Source organism: Buteo buteo, chromosome 1 (genome assembly GCF_964188355.1).
Source record: "Buteo buteo chromosome 1, bButBut1.hap1.1, whole genome shotgun sequence".
NCBI classification, from domain to species: Eukaryota; Metazoa; Chordata; class Aves; order Accipitriformes; family Accipitridae; genus Buteo; species Buteo buteo.
The window spans coordinates 64,714,085-64,730,347 of record NC_134171.1 but is presented as its reverse complement, the minus strand read 5'-3'; positions in this window follow the sequence as shown (position 1 = coordinate 64,730,347).

Genomic DNA, 16,263 nt, shown 5'->3' with positions numbered 1-16,263 from the left:
CCTCCACTGAAATTCACCAAGAAATATGCGGCTTTCTATGCTAGAACAGATGGAAACTGATGAAAATCTAGAGCTAGAAATCGGCACCCCAGGCTGTTGGGTTCAGCAGTGACAAGGTTCTGGGCCAGCATGAAGCTACAGAAACTGAACAGAGGCTTTTGCAGATAATGTTACTGGAAGCTGGTTTACCAGGAGGGGGGTCCTTTTAGAAAAACTGTAACTGCATGGCTCAAAGGTGCTTTCATGGAGAATGAAGAAAAAAGATTTTGCCTAACAGGGATTTCTTTCCCTTCTGTACAGGAATGTCAAGCCACCTCACTAATTTAGATGTGCTAGAGCATTATATATTGTCTTCAACTTTGATGTGCTGACTAGCTGTGCAACCTGCAGTGAGTAAGAGAGCTCATCCTGGGTCCAAATAAATGTCTTATGTCTGACTTAAGGGGCTGTGATTTCTTAAAAGGCAAGGCAGAAGTTAGGGAGAGAACTGCACCCCACCGAAAGGGGCTCCTGGCTAACTGTGACAGCAGTGATGCACAGGCATCAGCTGGGAGACCTGGTGAAAGAAGCTGAGAAGGCAAAGGGAATGGCTACCATGGGAAGTGTGTGTGCATGGGGGGAAACAGAAAAAAAGAAAGATTTATGAACAGATCCACAGGTGTCAGTGGGTCTTTGTAATGAAGCAGGTTGTGGTCTAGCAGCCTCATGGAGGACCTAGAGAGGACTCTGAGAGCACGTACATAGCAAAGGCCTCCACTGTTCCTGGCTGCTCTGGGCATTCACAGAGCTCCTTTAAGCTGCCTAAACAGCCTCGAAGCTTCTGCAGAGGAATGTGCCAGCAGACAGCCTGGAGAAGCAGAAGGTGCAGGAGGGATGCACCAGCAGACAGAGGCAAGAAGTGTTCCTGTGCCCCCTTGCAATAGAAGGGAGAAGGAGCTGAAACCACTCTGAAGCAACTCGGCTCTCACTTTCTGTTCTTTCCTGGACAGCATGTACTGAAAGAAAAAGCTGTGCAATCATATTACACAAGCCCTATAGTCTCCAACTCCCACTGTCCTACCTGCAAACTGCAGGGGCAGCAATAAACCTACAAAACACAACAGGAGTGTCCTGTTGTTAATCCTTTCCATTTGTGGTGTTGTCTCTTAACAAGAAAGGGATGAGATATTTATGGCCATGAAGTACTGAGGAGCAGGAACTTGAAAAGATGGGGCTTTAGATCACGCCTTGCTGTGTTACCATAAAAAGCTGGTTGAAGAAACTCTAAGACTCAATTTTGGAGTTTTAGAAAGCAGGCAATCTTCATTGCAGCGCCGGATGCATGCGGGATAGTTTCTTCTAACGTGCATACTGTTACCTACAGCAAGCAAACCTTGTACTGTTCCATTATATGCATATTCATTGTATTTCTCAGAACTGTCGTACATATTCATGTTATTTCTCAGAAATAATTTACATAGTGTCTGCTCTTTTGGGCATGCACTATTAAATGGACCGGTGGTCTTTTGAGGTCTTCGAAACCCTCTGGTGGTCATTATCTTGGTGTCCACTAATTGAACTCTCCCTTAAGGCATGTGCAGTGCAGGTCATCTCAGGTGGTTCATCGCTTCTTCCTAATTAGCTGGTCCTGGCAAGTTTTAATCACAAAGCTCAGCAGAACTTAAGGCTTCTTATGTATTTGTGGATACTGTTAACAAACCTCAAGGTTTTCTCACATACCAAAAGTTTCAAAGTCACTCAAGCAAGCACAAATTAAGTGCTACAAAATACGATGGAGTCTTTCAACTCCAGCCTCTATGCAAGGCATCAGCTGCTGCAGAGTTCATGTTTTGAAGTGGAACAAAACTGATGGTATTAAATGTTTTGTTTGTTTTTTGGTTTTTTTTTTGTTTGTTGTAGATAGGAATCAAACAGGTAGGGATTACAAAATAACAATACTTCTGTTTCTTTCATGCTTTGGGAAATATTTCTGTATTCTAAGAATTTTGCTCTTAATTTTGTGGCTAGCCTGTTGAATCAGTAATCTAGAAGATGTACTTCTACCTGAAACACGACACACTTGCCCACTGTAATCCCAGAAGGAGTGTTTTGTTTAGGGTTTGTCCCTTCTCCCACCCCTACAAAAGGTTTTTTGTAGGGGTGGTGATGTTTTTGTGGTTTTGGCTCATCTAGCACTTCAGGGCACTAACCATCTTTGGAGCAGATCCATAATTAAAAAAACAAAAACAAAACATTGTTTGAAATCTAAAGCACATAAATCATCTTAAGCCCTACTGCTATCAAGGAAGAAAAAAAAAAGTATGATTGTAAGGGTTAAACTTATATGTACTGCATCATTTCATCAACCAGACAGGGGCTGTCTGGCTTTAATGGTCTGTCTTGTTTCCTTAGGCATAAAAACTTTGTCAAGTGAAACAGTCAAATGAAGCGTAAGCTTTCCTGAGGTCATACCACACTCAAAAGTCCATTTTCCTCCTCTGTCAAAGTTTGCTTTTGAAACAGAACTACTTGTCAGAGACCTGAGATCAGAATCACAGGCAGCACAGCTGTTCTCTCTCAGCTAAAAATAAAGGCAAACAAAAATCATGTCCCCCACCTTTGAAATAATAAAAGGTCTGGTACCTGACATGAATAGGGACTGCAGCCACATTAATTATCAGCAGCTTCAGGATATACTTTAACCTCTCTTATTCATCTCTATGCTTTTGAAAACAGCAAATAGCTCAAATGAGCAATGACAGGATTCGTAGTAATAAAAATTCTAAGTTTTTATTTAGAAGCCCCAGTGCTGACTTTGAGCAAGGTTCCTACAAGCAGACACCACTCAGCACCAGTGATTTACACTCCCAGACACTGTCCCACACACACCTGGGAGCCCTCAAGCTGCCAGGCTCCCGAGGGTGTGTGCTGTGCCCAGAGGGGCTGGCCATACTGCAGCTACTTCACCAAAATCCATGGGCTGAAAGAGGGAGATGCATCAAGAGCGGCAAGAAAGCAAGTGGGAGGGAGACAACCTAATGCATGGGTGCTTTCTCCACTTCAGCCATGTTAAGCAAACATCCTTCACTCAAATTCAGCCAAGTGGGGCAAAAAAATTACATTGATTCTGTTACAGGGATCACTCTAAGCTGGAAGACATAGGCAGGGTTGGAGTCCTGAAAAGGCAATTTACACCAATTATTAATCTGTCTTATAATAGTCTCCCACAAGCCCTAGAGTATTTACAGCCTCACTTCTGCTCAGACCTTTGTAAATATGCCCCAAGGTTTATCTGTGTACAAAAATTCAAGAGAGACACCTTTTCCCCAAGGACCCTGAAGTCTATGCAGTCAGGACACACCAGCGCTGGTGGGGACAAAGGGAAGGGCGGAAAATTAGAGTCCTTTGGCCATGGCCATCCAGCAGATTAGCGACAGTCCAGGTGTAGCCCCCACAGCTTGACTGCCAGGCCCCCCTCACAGTCCCAGTACCGCACACGCCATGTCTCACCCCTCTCCTCAGCAAAAGATGGTGCTGCAGTCCTGGCTTGAGGCCAGGCTCGTGGCAGCAGTTGTTCAGCGCACAGCAAGTACCGAGAGAGATCCTGCTTTTCTTTCCATCACTCTTTGCCAGAAAAGTCCTCCTCTCTTGCCTTGTAGCAATGGCAGCTTCTCATGCCCCTAAAAAGATCACCAGGCAAAGTTTACCACATTTTACTGCCTCTCTTTATAATTAATCAACAGACTGAATGATGCTAGTGCATCTTGAGCAGTCTCCTTCTATGGATATGATAATAAAGTTTATGGCATACAAAAGAGGGACTGTACACAGGAAATGGCATTGCTGCTTAATTCCCAAACAGAAACCAGTCATTCAATTACACAAAATAATGGATATGTATTTGCCATCTTTTCCCCAAATAATAAATAAGCATTTGAACACCACCTTATTCAGTGTCAGTTCACTCACCAGGCCAGCTTTTACTTGGCCATAACTTCCTCTAGCCAAGAATACTCTAGCCCTTGGAAATGAAAGCACAGCAAAGGTACATCTGGCAGCAGTCTGGCAGGATTTCTGCATGGGAAAATTCTTGCCCCAAATCCTCAGGTTCCACCACTCTCACTCAGTTTGACCAATGTAGGATGACTAGTGTAAGCTGGGGCAGTGCAAGATCCAGGAAAGAAGTGAACTGCAACAGAGCTCCACCTGACACAGATCATTTTGTCACCTTTGCTGGCTCTTCTGCTTTTTTCATTGCATTGAGAGCCAGCACCAAACTCCTGAAATGCTCCTTGCCCATCTTTGTGGGACATTGAGCATCAGCCCAAAGTCAGCTGCTCTCTCCTCAGGTATGGACTGTGAATGGAGGCAGCCTGAACAAAGCAATAGAGGGCACCTAAAGGGGCTGTGCTGGTATGTTAAAGAGCTTCTGCCTGGGCCATATGCAATCATTCAGGCTGAAAATAGTGCTTAGTTGTCAGGAATAGTGCCAGCCGCTTTGATCTGAACCACTTATATGTGTGCGTGTGTGTATATATATATATATATATAAAATATGTGTAGAGCCCTTTGAGCCGGCCTTCTACACACTGAGTCTAGATCTAGATCAGTTCCCACTTGCTGTCCTCCCTCACCACAGATGAGAAGATCTCAAAAGCAAAACTGAATACAAGTTGTGTATATTCATGGCAGCAAGACTCAGGCAAACTCAAAAGGCTTTTAATGGAAAGAGATACAGTAGCTATTCTACTCTGGTATTAGGATGCAATCAAGATTTAGCACACATAAAAAGGCACGCCTTTTTTCTAGTTCAACTATCACATTCCAAAGCGTCCTGCTTTTGTTGTTACTTTTTGCATGCATACCTTTCCTAGTTTTGACCTGGATCTCATTTTTACATCACATCAAGTTCTCACCTGGGATACTCTGTCAAGTCATGCATTTGAGACAAATGGCTAAGTTTAAAAGTAACAAAACCCACAAAAGAGCCATGGACCTCAACTGCCTGTGTAGTGTTAAGGCAAGTTGAAGAAAGGCTCCAAGTTCTCGTAGCTGCATAGGCAAGCTGATCATCTAGCTGAGATCAGGAGGGTTGGTGCTACTGCCCTGTGCTCTTTAGCTCACTGGGAAAGTTTCAGGTTCCTATAAAACATCTATCATCAACAGGGACCCTGAACTAAAAGTTCTCCTGTGGTGTTATGGACAGATGGCATTTTCTACGTCCTGAATGTCCTTCAAGAGGCCAAAATTACTAATTTCTATCCCTGGCCAGCCTTTCAAAATTGAAATTTCAATATTGAAAATATTGTAATACCAGTTTTATGATACTTCAAAACTGTATTGTATTTGGCACTGGAAGTAAAAACAAAATGATAAATGGATGATTAGCATTATGGAATAAATATTGTCTTGATGACTTCTACGAGGTCAAGATCTGACCCAGCACCCAGTCTAAGTCAAAGCTTCCCAGGGAGGTTGTATCTTGCTAATGTTTTTCAGTTATAGACATATTGTAAATTTTAATCAAACCACTACACCAGAAACTCTTTAACGTGGGCCTGTGCCATTTCTCCTATAGCAACCTGGAAGATACAACTTTATAACAACACAACTGTAGTCTGTCTAAATCCACTGTCTGACCTTAACAACAGCAATCTAATAAAAATGCTACAAGAACATGTTCAAGGCAACTAGCTATTAGTTTTCTAACATGGGACATCACTACTCATGACCACTTGCTGTGGCAGAGAACATATCTTGATTCTACTATACCCTCTAAGCAAAATGAGATTGACATCATACAGCAAAGTCACACAGAGGTGGATGTAGAGACAACTGGCTACTTGATTTCTGAATCCTGTGACCATGGTTATGAGGTTTCCTAGGGTCTGAATCAGAGAGATACTTCAGGCTGTACATTATTTTAAGCAAAAGAACTGGCTCACTGAGGCTCCAAATAGGAACAGAGCCAGGAACCACACTACCATACACACTACCATAGAAGCTGTTTGCTCCACATTACTTTCACATTAATACCTTATAAAGACCTTGGGAACAACGACTTCTTTCTTCTCTTCAGTAAGTACACCATGACTATCACTTCTCTATCTCAGAAAATATTCTACAGTACACTCTTTGCTGTTCAAATTCTTCCTTCAGCTTTTCCACGCTCCCTTGAGTGGCACAGTCTCTTTTGTGTTCATGTTTCTAAGAAAATAAATGGAGACAAACTGTATGTAATCAGGTGGCTCAGTACAGAGCAGAGACAATACACCATACATTGCCTGCCCTGAAGCATTTATAAGCAACAGTTAAAAATACACAGTGCCTCAAGAATGCTAGTTTTATTTCCATGTTGTGAGAAGAGCATCCCTGAGATTCATAGAGGAAGCTGAAGGATAAACTAAAATGAAAAAAAGGTGGGAGGCAGCTGAGCTCTGTAAATGGATCTGCCCTAACTTGATCCAGCAAGGTATTTGAGCACATGGTGCTCTGAACTCGGTGTACAATGTCACACATGTAGCTTGGTGCCCTTATGTGGTTAATGTGACCAGGGCACTGCAGGATTGCACCTTAAAGAAAAGAAGAAAATCCCAAGCCTAATAAGACAGCATGGAAAGATAAAATTTAATTATAGGGACCAAAAGAAAAGGGAGCAAGAATTGGAGGTAGGTCTTGCACATGACAAAGGAGCATTTGAAGTGTCTGTGAGTGAGACAGAAGTATAGAGAAGCCAGAAATTCTGGCTCATAAGAAATATTACTGTACTACATCTGAAGAAAAGGCCAGCAGAATTTAGGGAGATTGCACAGTTTCCTCAGATGGTAAGATCACAAATCTAAGCGTGTTGTGCAGGCACACATTTTTCTGTCTTTAATTACATGTATAGTTCCTTCTATGGCTTCTTTATATGATTGCATACTCATCACGTCAGTTTTCTTCACTGCTGTCCAGCTCATTTCCTTCGATCTAGGAAAACTGACTCTTGCTTATGACCGTGCATGGTTTTCCTTCCTCTGTGGTGTGACAGCCCTCTGTTAGCCTAAAAGAAAAAAAGAACAGTAAAAAGTGAGAGGAATATAAGCTAAAAGTGTCTTGTTTGACCTATGGGGATACACAGCCAGCTTTCTGTATCCTACAGGAGGTCACCTAAGCAGAAACAGCATAAACAGAAAAAAACCACATTTTAACTGGAAATTTCTAAGTGACAAAGTGTGAAGGAGTTGTCTGCTTCTTTAATTCATCAGACTTGACAGCTTTTCTTACAACACTATAGATGGAAGATTATTTAAGATTGTAATAATTAAATTACTTTTTATCTCTCTCTTCAGGCAGTTTATTTAGAAGATTTGTTAAAGGTGTGTGTGTGTGCACGCGCACGCACAAAAGCTCTGAGGTGGAGGTTAACTCCAAAACTAGAAGACCGGCGAGCACAGTGCCAAGACACCGGCACCAGCTACACCCCAGCTGGGGCACCACACTGCTGGAACTGCACTGGCCACATTTGCTGTGTGGACTTGACAGGGCTGTGTCAGTCCAGGTCCTTAGTGGCTTCCTATTCCACCAAAGAGCCCGAGCACCTCCAGGGCACTACTCCCCTCTGCACTCTGCCATCCTAACCAGACAAGACAGGCACCCACCTTTGAGCAGCCAGGTTAAATAACCATAGCCGTGCTCCCTAACACTGATACCAAAAGCGTACCACCACCACATCCTACATATTAAAGAATTTTCAAATGTGGGTTTCTCTAGGTTTGCTTTATTCACAACTCAGAGTTGGGCCACCACTGCAGTGAATGGCACACTTCCAAAAGTTTCCAAACCTTATATACCCTTTTGCCACCCATTGTCCCAATCCAAAGTCTCTGTAATTTTCCAGCCGATTTTCTGTTCTCATATCATTATCATTCGTCATCTTATCTCATCCATTCTCCATTCTCATGTCTCGGTTCTTCTGAGATTGGTGGTCATAGGCAGAAGGTCTCTGGTCACCCTCATCACTTATCTTCTTACACTTCAAAGGTACCTATGAATTTCTAAAGAAACTACTCAGGTTATTTCATTAATTTATCTTGTTCTAAAGTTAATCACTTACTCCCATGTCTTAGGTCTAAGATGTATCATCCTTCCTCTGTTGATTCAGCTTGACTGGATTTTAAGCCAGCCGTGAAGAGGGAGTCTCATAGAACAATTAAGCAGCTCATAGATATTGTTTTATAAGCACCTGCATTCTATTAATCATATTTAAACCAATTTCTAATAATTAGTTACTTGTCTAATATGAATAGTCTTAAAACAATAAGGCTTAAGGCCTAGTTCCTTTTACACTATACCAACTGGAACTGGAGGAACCTCCCTTTTTCCTCCTTTTTCTCCACAGAGATCAATCTCAGTTCAACATCCCCGGTGGTGGGAATATATTCCTGGACTGTGACATGAAAGCTTGCCAAAAGAGGCCCGAGGATCATCCCTGCCTCAAGGGTGTCCAGGCCTGGCAATAAGCCCTTCCAGGTCCCTTTGCACTTCCCCTCCCTGCCACTTTGGTCTCCTTTCCTTTTCCCAACTGCTACCGTTCAGTTTTCTGTTCAGTGCGGACATCTGGCGGTCAGCTGAACAAGGGAAGCTGAGCAAGGGATGCAGGGTCTTTTTTCTTACACCTTGGCCTAGTGGTAGGAAAAACAAACTCTGCTATGCAGAAAGGATCTGTTTTAATTTCTGTTCCCCCTCTACCTTGCCACTCATTTTCTCTCCTCCTCAAGCCTCAGGGACCTGCTGCTCCTGGGTGTTTAAAGGAAAGGGCAGGCTGCGCACCCAAGACTGCAGGTTGCTTCTGCAAATGTGCAAAATGCAAATGTGCCCAGAGCCGGAGAGGAGGCTGTTTCAGCTTGGGACTCCATCTGCAGAGCAAGCAACACATCCCCAAGCAATGTCAGTTACACAGATGCTCCATATTGCAAAGAGCAGCTTCAGTGAGCCCTGCCTGGTACAGGTAACTGCTTTTTACTCCTCCTTCTGACAGCCAGGATGAGTTGGCAGCAGGCAACGTTTCCAGACAGTGTGTGTAACCTTCCTGGACCACCTCCATCTGCCTGCAGTCCCTACCTCCTCTTCTTCTTGGATACATTTTGTTTTCTCCAGTACAGGCATCATTTCTTCCTAAGTAAGAAAGGAGGGAGGGGATATTTGCCCTTCCTGCAGTGTTACCGTGTCTACTACATCCTTGGTGGCTGCTGGCACCTCTAAGCTCTGCAACAGTCTGTTGCTTGGGAAATCCCATCGCTCCAGGCAAACTGAGGCACATCCAGTGAATGACCTGACAAGGAGGAAGAACAGCTCTGTTCTACAGGGAAAACACGGACATATATTTTGACCGTTAAAAAGAAGGTGGGTGGGGGAACCCAGATAACACAGTCAGAAAGAAAACCCAAAGACAGATTATTATAATATTCCTAATCCTAGGAAAACACTCAGGAAGACTGTCTCAACAGAGAGCAGTTCTTGAGTGCTCCAAGCAAAACCCATTAAATCACCAATCAAGATGTCAATTACTCAGTGCTTCTGCAGGAGGGCCACTCCCAAGCAAGCTTTTTCTGTGATGCTTAAGTGACTGACCTCCTTAAGAAATATTTTTAGAGCTACTTTATCAGAGGACAACTGCCTTAGCACTGTGACAACAAATCAGGGCACATCTCATCTGCAGGGGGTATCATTGTCCAGTATCTTACTTAAAGAAGGAGTCTGAGGAGCCCATAGAAAGTGCCATAGAAAATGCCCTGCATGACTGCATATGAAACCATCTCAGCAAAACTACCCCGTTTGCTGCTAATTTCAGTTCCAACCTTTGTAATCAAAACAGTCTCTTGTGGAAATTCTCAAGAGAGGCAAGCTGGAATCATGTTCTTGCTGCTGGGAGCTATTAACTTATTTTGCTTCCTATAACATTGACAGAAGGGGATATCTGGAAAACTCTAGAAGAAAAAACTTTCCTTATCTTTAGAAACAGCACAACAGTGACAGCACCATGCAGATCTACCTGAGATGAGGTGAGATGCTCCCCACACCTGAGGGACAAATCAGCTTTCCTTACTTGCTTACTCCACCATCCCCATGTCACACAGCACTTAATAGTGTAGCTGTGCAGCAAAACCCTCGAGCAATGGGCAAACGGTAAATTTGCAATGGCATAACTGGCTTAGAACCAATGGCAAATTGTCTCACTCATATGGATGCATAAGACAACAAATTGTAGTCTGAAAAAAATGCAGAAACAGATTTTTACCAGAGATGGCATGAACCTTCTGCTTTTCTTGGTTTTGCTTTGTTTTACAGCCACACTCTGTTTAGCTCCCTTTCCCTTGTTTTCTCCAAAGCGTAATCAAGTTGACCAAATCCCTCTGGGACACATTCTTTCTCCAGGGCACTTGGGCATGGCTTTAAGTAAGCCATTGTACCATTCTATCTTTCCAGCTGGCCAGAGGTGATAGGGAGTATGAAGTACCCAGTCTACTCTGTGACCTGCAGCCCATTCTTGGATGTTGTTTTTTTTTTTTTTCAAAAAGACTTTCATTATCTGACTCTAGCTCAAGTGGCACTCCATGGTGACAGGTACACTTTTTTTTTTCTCCTAGGATGCTACTCCTATTTGTTTTCCCAGCAGAAAACTTCTAGTCACCATGGTGATAGCTGTACCACTGTGAGACTGCAGTGCCTGCCGGTCTTGCTGGAACCACAGGAGGCTACGTAACCTGCTGGCCAGGCTTCTCCAAACATGCATTTCTCCCATCACCTGCGCTGTTTCATCACTCGCGCTTTGTGAGCATGTTGTATTATTCCACAGATCTCACGCTGCCTAACTACTTGCCTTATGGCTTCTGAAGACAAGCCTAATCTGTTCTCCGCCCCAGTAAGAAATCCAATCCCTTGCAGCACGCCCAGCAGTTTTGTGGGCCCACCTGGCTGAACTGAAAACTGAGTATTTGTGGAGAGTTTCTTTAACAGAGGGAGATCAGATACTGTTAAGTGATGATGAAGCGAGGGGTTTCTGGGGAGCAGGAGCATTTCTGAGTGATGGACCAGCAGGTGACTAGTCGATAATGTCCTGAGTAGCCTATCGGGCTGGGTGTGCGGACCCCAAGGAGAGACGGATTGTCGGAGTTAGCGGAGGGAGTGCAAAAAGCCATGTGTGTCCAGGCAATGTATGAAAGGGGGCAGCAAGGGATATCGATGGCTGCACCAGTGGACCCCTGCCACCTTAGACCCCTTGTTAGCGGGCTACTGGATGCTTTAAAAATAGATGTCCAGTCCCTCAGAGACAGGATTCAGGGGGCCGCTGAGCGAAAGCAACAAAGCCCTTGGAACGCGCCCACGACTGCATCTGGAGGCTGGTGGAATTGCTGGAGGGGAAAACTAGGGACCAGAGGGAAATGCCGGCAACTGCAGCCCCCACCCCAGGAAGGGAAGCTTAACCGTTTTGCGGCATTGCAAGGGGAACTGGAAGAGTTAACTAGAAGTTGCAGTTCGGGGTTCAGGCCGCCCACTCCGCGTGCTGAATTCTTGCCAATCAATGGTCTGCTGATAAGGAACCTTATACACATATCCCTGTGGGTCCAAGACAGGTAAGTTTAGAATTCTTAATTGTTACAGAGGCCCAAATTAGTGTTCTAAATAAGCAGCAAGCTGAAGGCTTAGGAATCAAACCATCAAGAAAGACTGTAAACACAATAGGAGTGATGGAGGCAGCTCGAACTCAACTTTAGCTACCTGGGGAAAAGAGAATGACGGCTGTGGAAGCAGCTTTGAGCCCTTATAAGGGAAACGTATTAGGATTTGATGTGCTGGTGGGCAAGCAATGCTATCTGCCCAATGGCAGGGTGTGGAGTTTCGGAGGCAGAGGGACAGACGCTACCCATGTGAAAACCTTGCGGGTTGCTCCTGCAGTACCGCAATCTAGAGTAACCCATGTTTCTCAATATCCGCTGCCAAATGGGGTATTTCAGAAGTAATTAATGACCTTGAAAAAAGACAGATCACAAGTCACACACATTCCCCATATAACTCCCCAGTTTGGCTAGTCAGTAAACCAGTCAGGAGGTGGGATGTAACAATCAATTGTAGGAGATTAAACAGTAATACTCTACTACTGCTGCTGTCCTGAGCATAACCTCAGTAGTAACGTCAATGCAGGCAGCTGCCCACCCATGGATGGCTGCTTTAGATGTTGTATTGGATTTGTGTGATGGAGTTTTGGTAGCAGGGGAGGGGCTGCAGGGGTGGCTCCTGTGAGAAGCTTCTGGAAGCTTCCCCGGCTACAAGTCAGACCTGCCTCTGGCCCAGGCAGAGCCCATCAGTGATGGTGGTAGCGCCTCTGCGATAACATATTTAAGAGGGGAAACCTACAGCAGAAAGGGGATTGGAATGTGAGAGAAAGACCCATGCAGACACCAAGGTCAGCGAAGAAGGAGGGGGAGGAGGTGCACCAGAGGAGGTTGATGCCCCTGCAGCCCGTGGTGAGATGTCAGGCTGTCCCCCCCAGCCCATGGAGGTGAAAAGTGGAGCAGTTGCCCACCTGCAGCCCGTGGAGGACCCCATGCTGGAGCCGTCAGATGCCCCCGAAGATGGCTGTGACTCTGTGGGAAAGCCCGTGCTGAAGCACTCTGTTCCTGAAGGACTGCAGCCCACGGAAAGGACCCATGCTGGAGCAGTTTTTGAGGAACTGCAGCCTCTTGGAAGGACTCATGTTGGAGAAGGTCGTGGAGGACTGTCTCCTGTGGGAGGGACCCCAAGCTGGAGCAGGGGAAGAGTGTGAGGAGTCCTCCTGATGTACTTAAGCCACCTTAAAAAGGCCACAAAGGTCTCGTGAAACAAGATACCCCTTGTATAAACAAGGCATGCCTTGCTAACAACTGTGCCCCTGAAAAAGAACTAAAAGATTGATAAGAAGGGAACATCCTACCCCAGGAGGCGCTGAAAGTTGAAAAATTGCTAACAGCCATGAAGTCAGGAAAGATCTTCAGTAACTGGGGGAAAGGTAAAGGTGGCAGGGGGAAATCACAACCACCGACTCAATTCAAGACCAAAAGACTTACTCCCCCCACTCACCTTGAGCATGCGCTGCAGAATAAAAGAACACTGTACCTTTAGTTCAAAGCCGGGGAAAACTTTAGTTCAATAGAAACTGTGGTAGATAAGCAACTACCAGTAACAGTTTTGGGGAAGAACTTTGGAAACTAAATATGTAAAACTAAACTGTATAAATTGCTTGCCCATTTAGGTATGAGGTGTGGTAGCTTTGTGGTTTACCACCTAGCCCCCATCTTTGTGCAAACATGAACTGGAATAAAATATCTCTGCTCTGTGTGTATATTGGCGTTTCACACACCAGGTAAACGACCCCACTTTTGGAACAACACTCCTGCTGAGAAGAAAGGAGCAGCAGAGACAATGTGTGATGAACGGAGCACAACCCCCATTCCCATCCCCCTGCACCGCTGGGGAGGAGGAGGTAGAGAAAACCCAGGAGTGGAGTTGAGCCAGCAAGGAGGGAGGGGTGGGGGGAAGGTGTTTTAAGATATTTTTTTTTTTACTTCTCATTATCCTGCTCTGATTTGAATGTTAACAAATTAAATTGATTTTTTTTTTCCCCCCCAAGTCGAGTCTGTTTTTTGCCCATGACCATAAGTGGTGAGTGATCCCTCCCTGTCCTTGTGTCAACCCATGAGCTTTTCTTTATATTTTTTCTCCTCATCCCACTGCGAGCAGTCTTGTGGTGCTTTGGGCTTAAACTGTGACAGATGACAAGGGTATGTTTTTATGATTCCCCTAATGGAAGAGGATAAACCCCAGTTCGCCTTTAACTGGGAGGAGACACAATACACCTTCAATCGACTTCCCCAAGGATACAGACAGTATCACAGATCAGTTCCTTAAGCTGCTGAGTGCTGACCTCTTCCTATTAACAGTGCACACAGCCTTTCACACTACTCACAAGAAAAGAAGATTCCTGCCTGGCTAGTTGACTGAGCCCTTTATACTCTGAAGCATTTGATGATGTATAGCTACAAACCTAATTTTTGTTCAGAATAAATTCACAGACCAGCTGTCCAAAATCTTGGGGAACAGAAACCTTTTCTGTGTACCCCCAGTTACTGGCAGCAATTGTTCTAGTTCCCTCATGTTACATTACTTTGCTCATTTCCCCTTGGTTAATTTTCTGTCTTTTGGTCTCTGAGGCCAAGCAGCTGTTTAAAGCAAGCCAAGCCTGTGATATATTAATTTCATTACTAGCTAACATATTCACAAATAATTACTGAAAACCAGCTAAATATACAACTGCTGCTCTTCATAAGACACTATGCAACTAATATTATTTTGCAAGGCAGATAATAAAAAGGAAAGAGTTTTATTCTTTGCAAAGAAAAGCAGCATTTGAATAATCCAATGAAATATGCTTCTATTATATAAATGGAAATTTTGTATAGACGGAAATATAAATGGACTTACATAAATGCATGCTTTCCTTCTAAAGAAGGTGACTGACAGTTTCTTAAGTATAACATGTATCTAATAGCACATCAACAAAAGGTGTACCGTGTCCTAAAACTCTGTATTATAAAAGCAACCTCCTGGGATGAAAATATTTGATTTTGTATGGACTATAAGGAAAATTTTGTCCTGTTAAAAAATTAACTCTGTGATGCACTGTTCTCATACCTTTATTTTTCCTTGAAACCTAATCTAATAATGACATACCCTGTGAATACTGCTCCAGAATATATTTTCATGACAGTCTTTTGTGAAAACAGCTCAACATGTATTGCAGTTTCAAGTTTTCACCGTAAACCTGTAGAAACAGAGATACGCAGATCAGATCTCCTTAATGCTCAGCCCTTAGAATTCCAGTTGTGTCTTCAAATGAGATCTGTTCTCTGCGATGTTGCTTGAGAATATGTAATGCTGTAAGCACATTTTAGCGGGGGGCCAACAGCCTCCGAATACTCATTCTGTTGATTATCAATCAAATCGGCTGGGCTTACACAGGGATCAAGGAACACCGCCTGCTATTTCCTCCAGGCCCGATTCTGAACTGCCATACACAATTGAGTACCAAAAAACTAATACATTTGTGCGAACAGAAATTAAGGGGAAATGGTAACATTCTCCATTGTTAGCATCGCAGTAGATTGTTACCCTGGCAGCAGCAATAGCAAGAAACATCATGTTGTATGCACCCCAATAAACATATCCTTTACTTTTTTCTTCTCATGTTTCACATGCTATTTTTCTAAACTATCACCTAACCACACTGGTAAGTATATTCCTTACTAACTGCTCTGATTTTATATCAACTTCTGCTGTCATATTAACCCGGTTACTCTTGTTGGAATTTCACGTTATTTCCTTTTAAGCAAAAGATCACTATTGCCTGGTTTAGCAGATACAGCATATCTCTGACTCCCTTTATAAGAGAGTCACTACAGTATTTCTGAGTGGAGCTTCTTTGCCACCAAACCCGAAGTTCAACATATACATGTCAAACAAACTATTGTAACCTAAACTTTGCTTGCTAGCACTTCTTTCTATTCAATACCGCTGGCTACAATTAAGTGATGTGTCTCAAGAAAGGGATGCCAATTAATTTCCTACCAGATCCTCTTTTCTATTACTCCATAGATCCTCCTCTAGCTTCTTTTATGGAAAAGCAGAACTGCAACTGTTTGAACTGTCCAGGGAAGAGGAGGTCTAAGGAAAGTGTAACTCTTTCTGAAATGACTGGCTTGCTCCCAACCCTAATTATTTCTGACTTTCTACCAACCTCTAGTAAAAAAAGTCCTCCCGTATATGTTAAAATAAGCAAGCAGCATAGTTTTTCATGTGTATTCTCTCTTGTTTCCGTACTTTCAATTTTGAGTAGGTTAGCAAGATTAGAAATGTGGAAGATGGCCCAGTTCTGAAAGACACAGCAAAGAAAATGTTAGCGTGTTTTTGTCTATTAATAGAGAAATAGTAAACACTCTATCGCAGTTGCACATACAAAGAGAAATAAAAAAGTCTCTGCCCAGGAGTGTTGGCTGTCCAAATGTGTTATACCTTTAAGGTTAAATAGAAAACAAAGTATCAAGGTGGTTGCTTTAATGCCTCCCACAGTAGCTTCAAAACATACTTCTGTCCTTAGAGGCAACATTATCAATAGATGGATCATTCATACAAATGGGGTCGGTCTGTTTGATTGACAACAAAATGATCTTTGAACTTCTTTGCCCACATCATTCACTCCATTCTGAATCA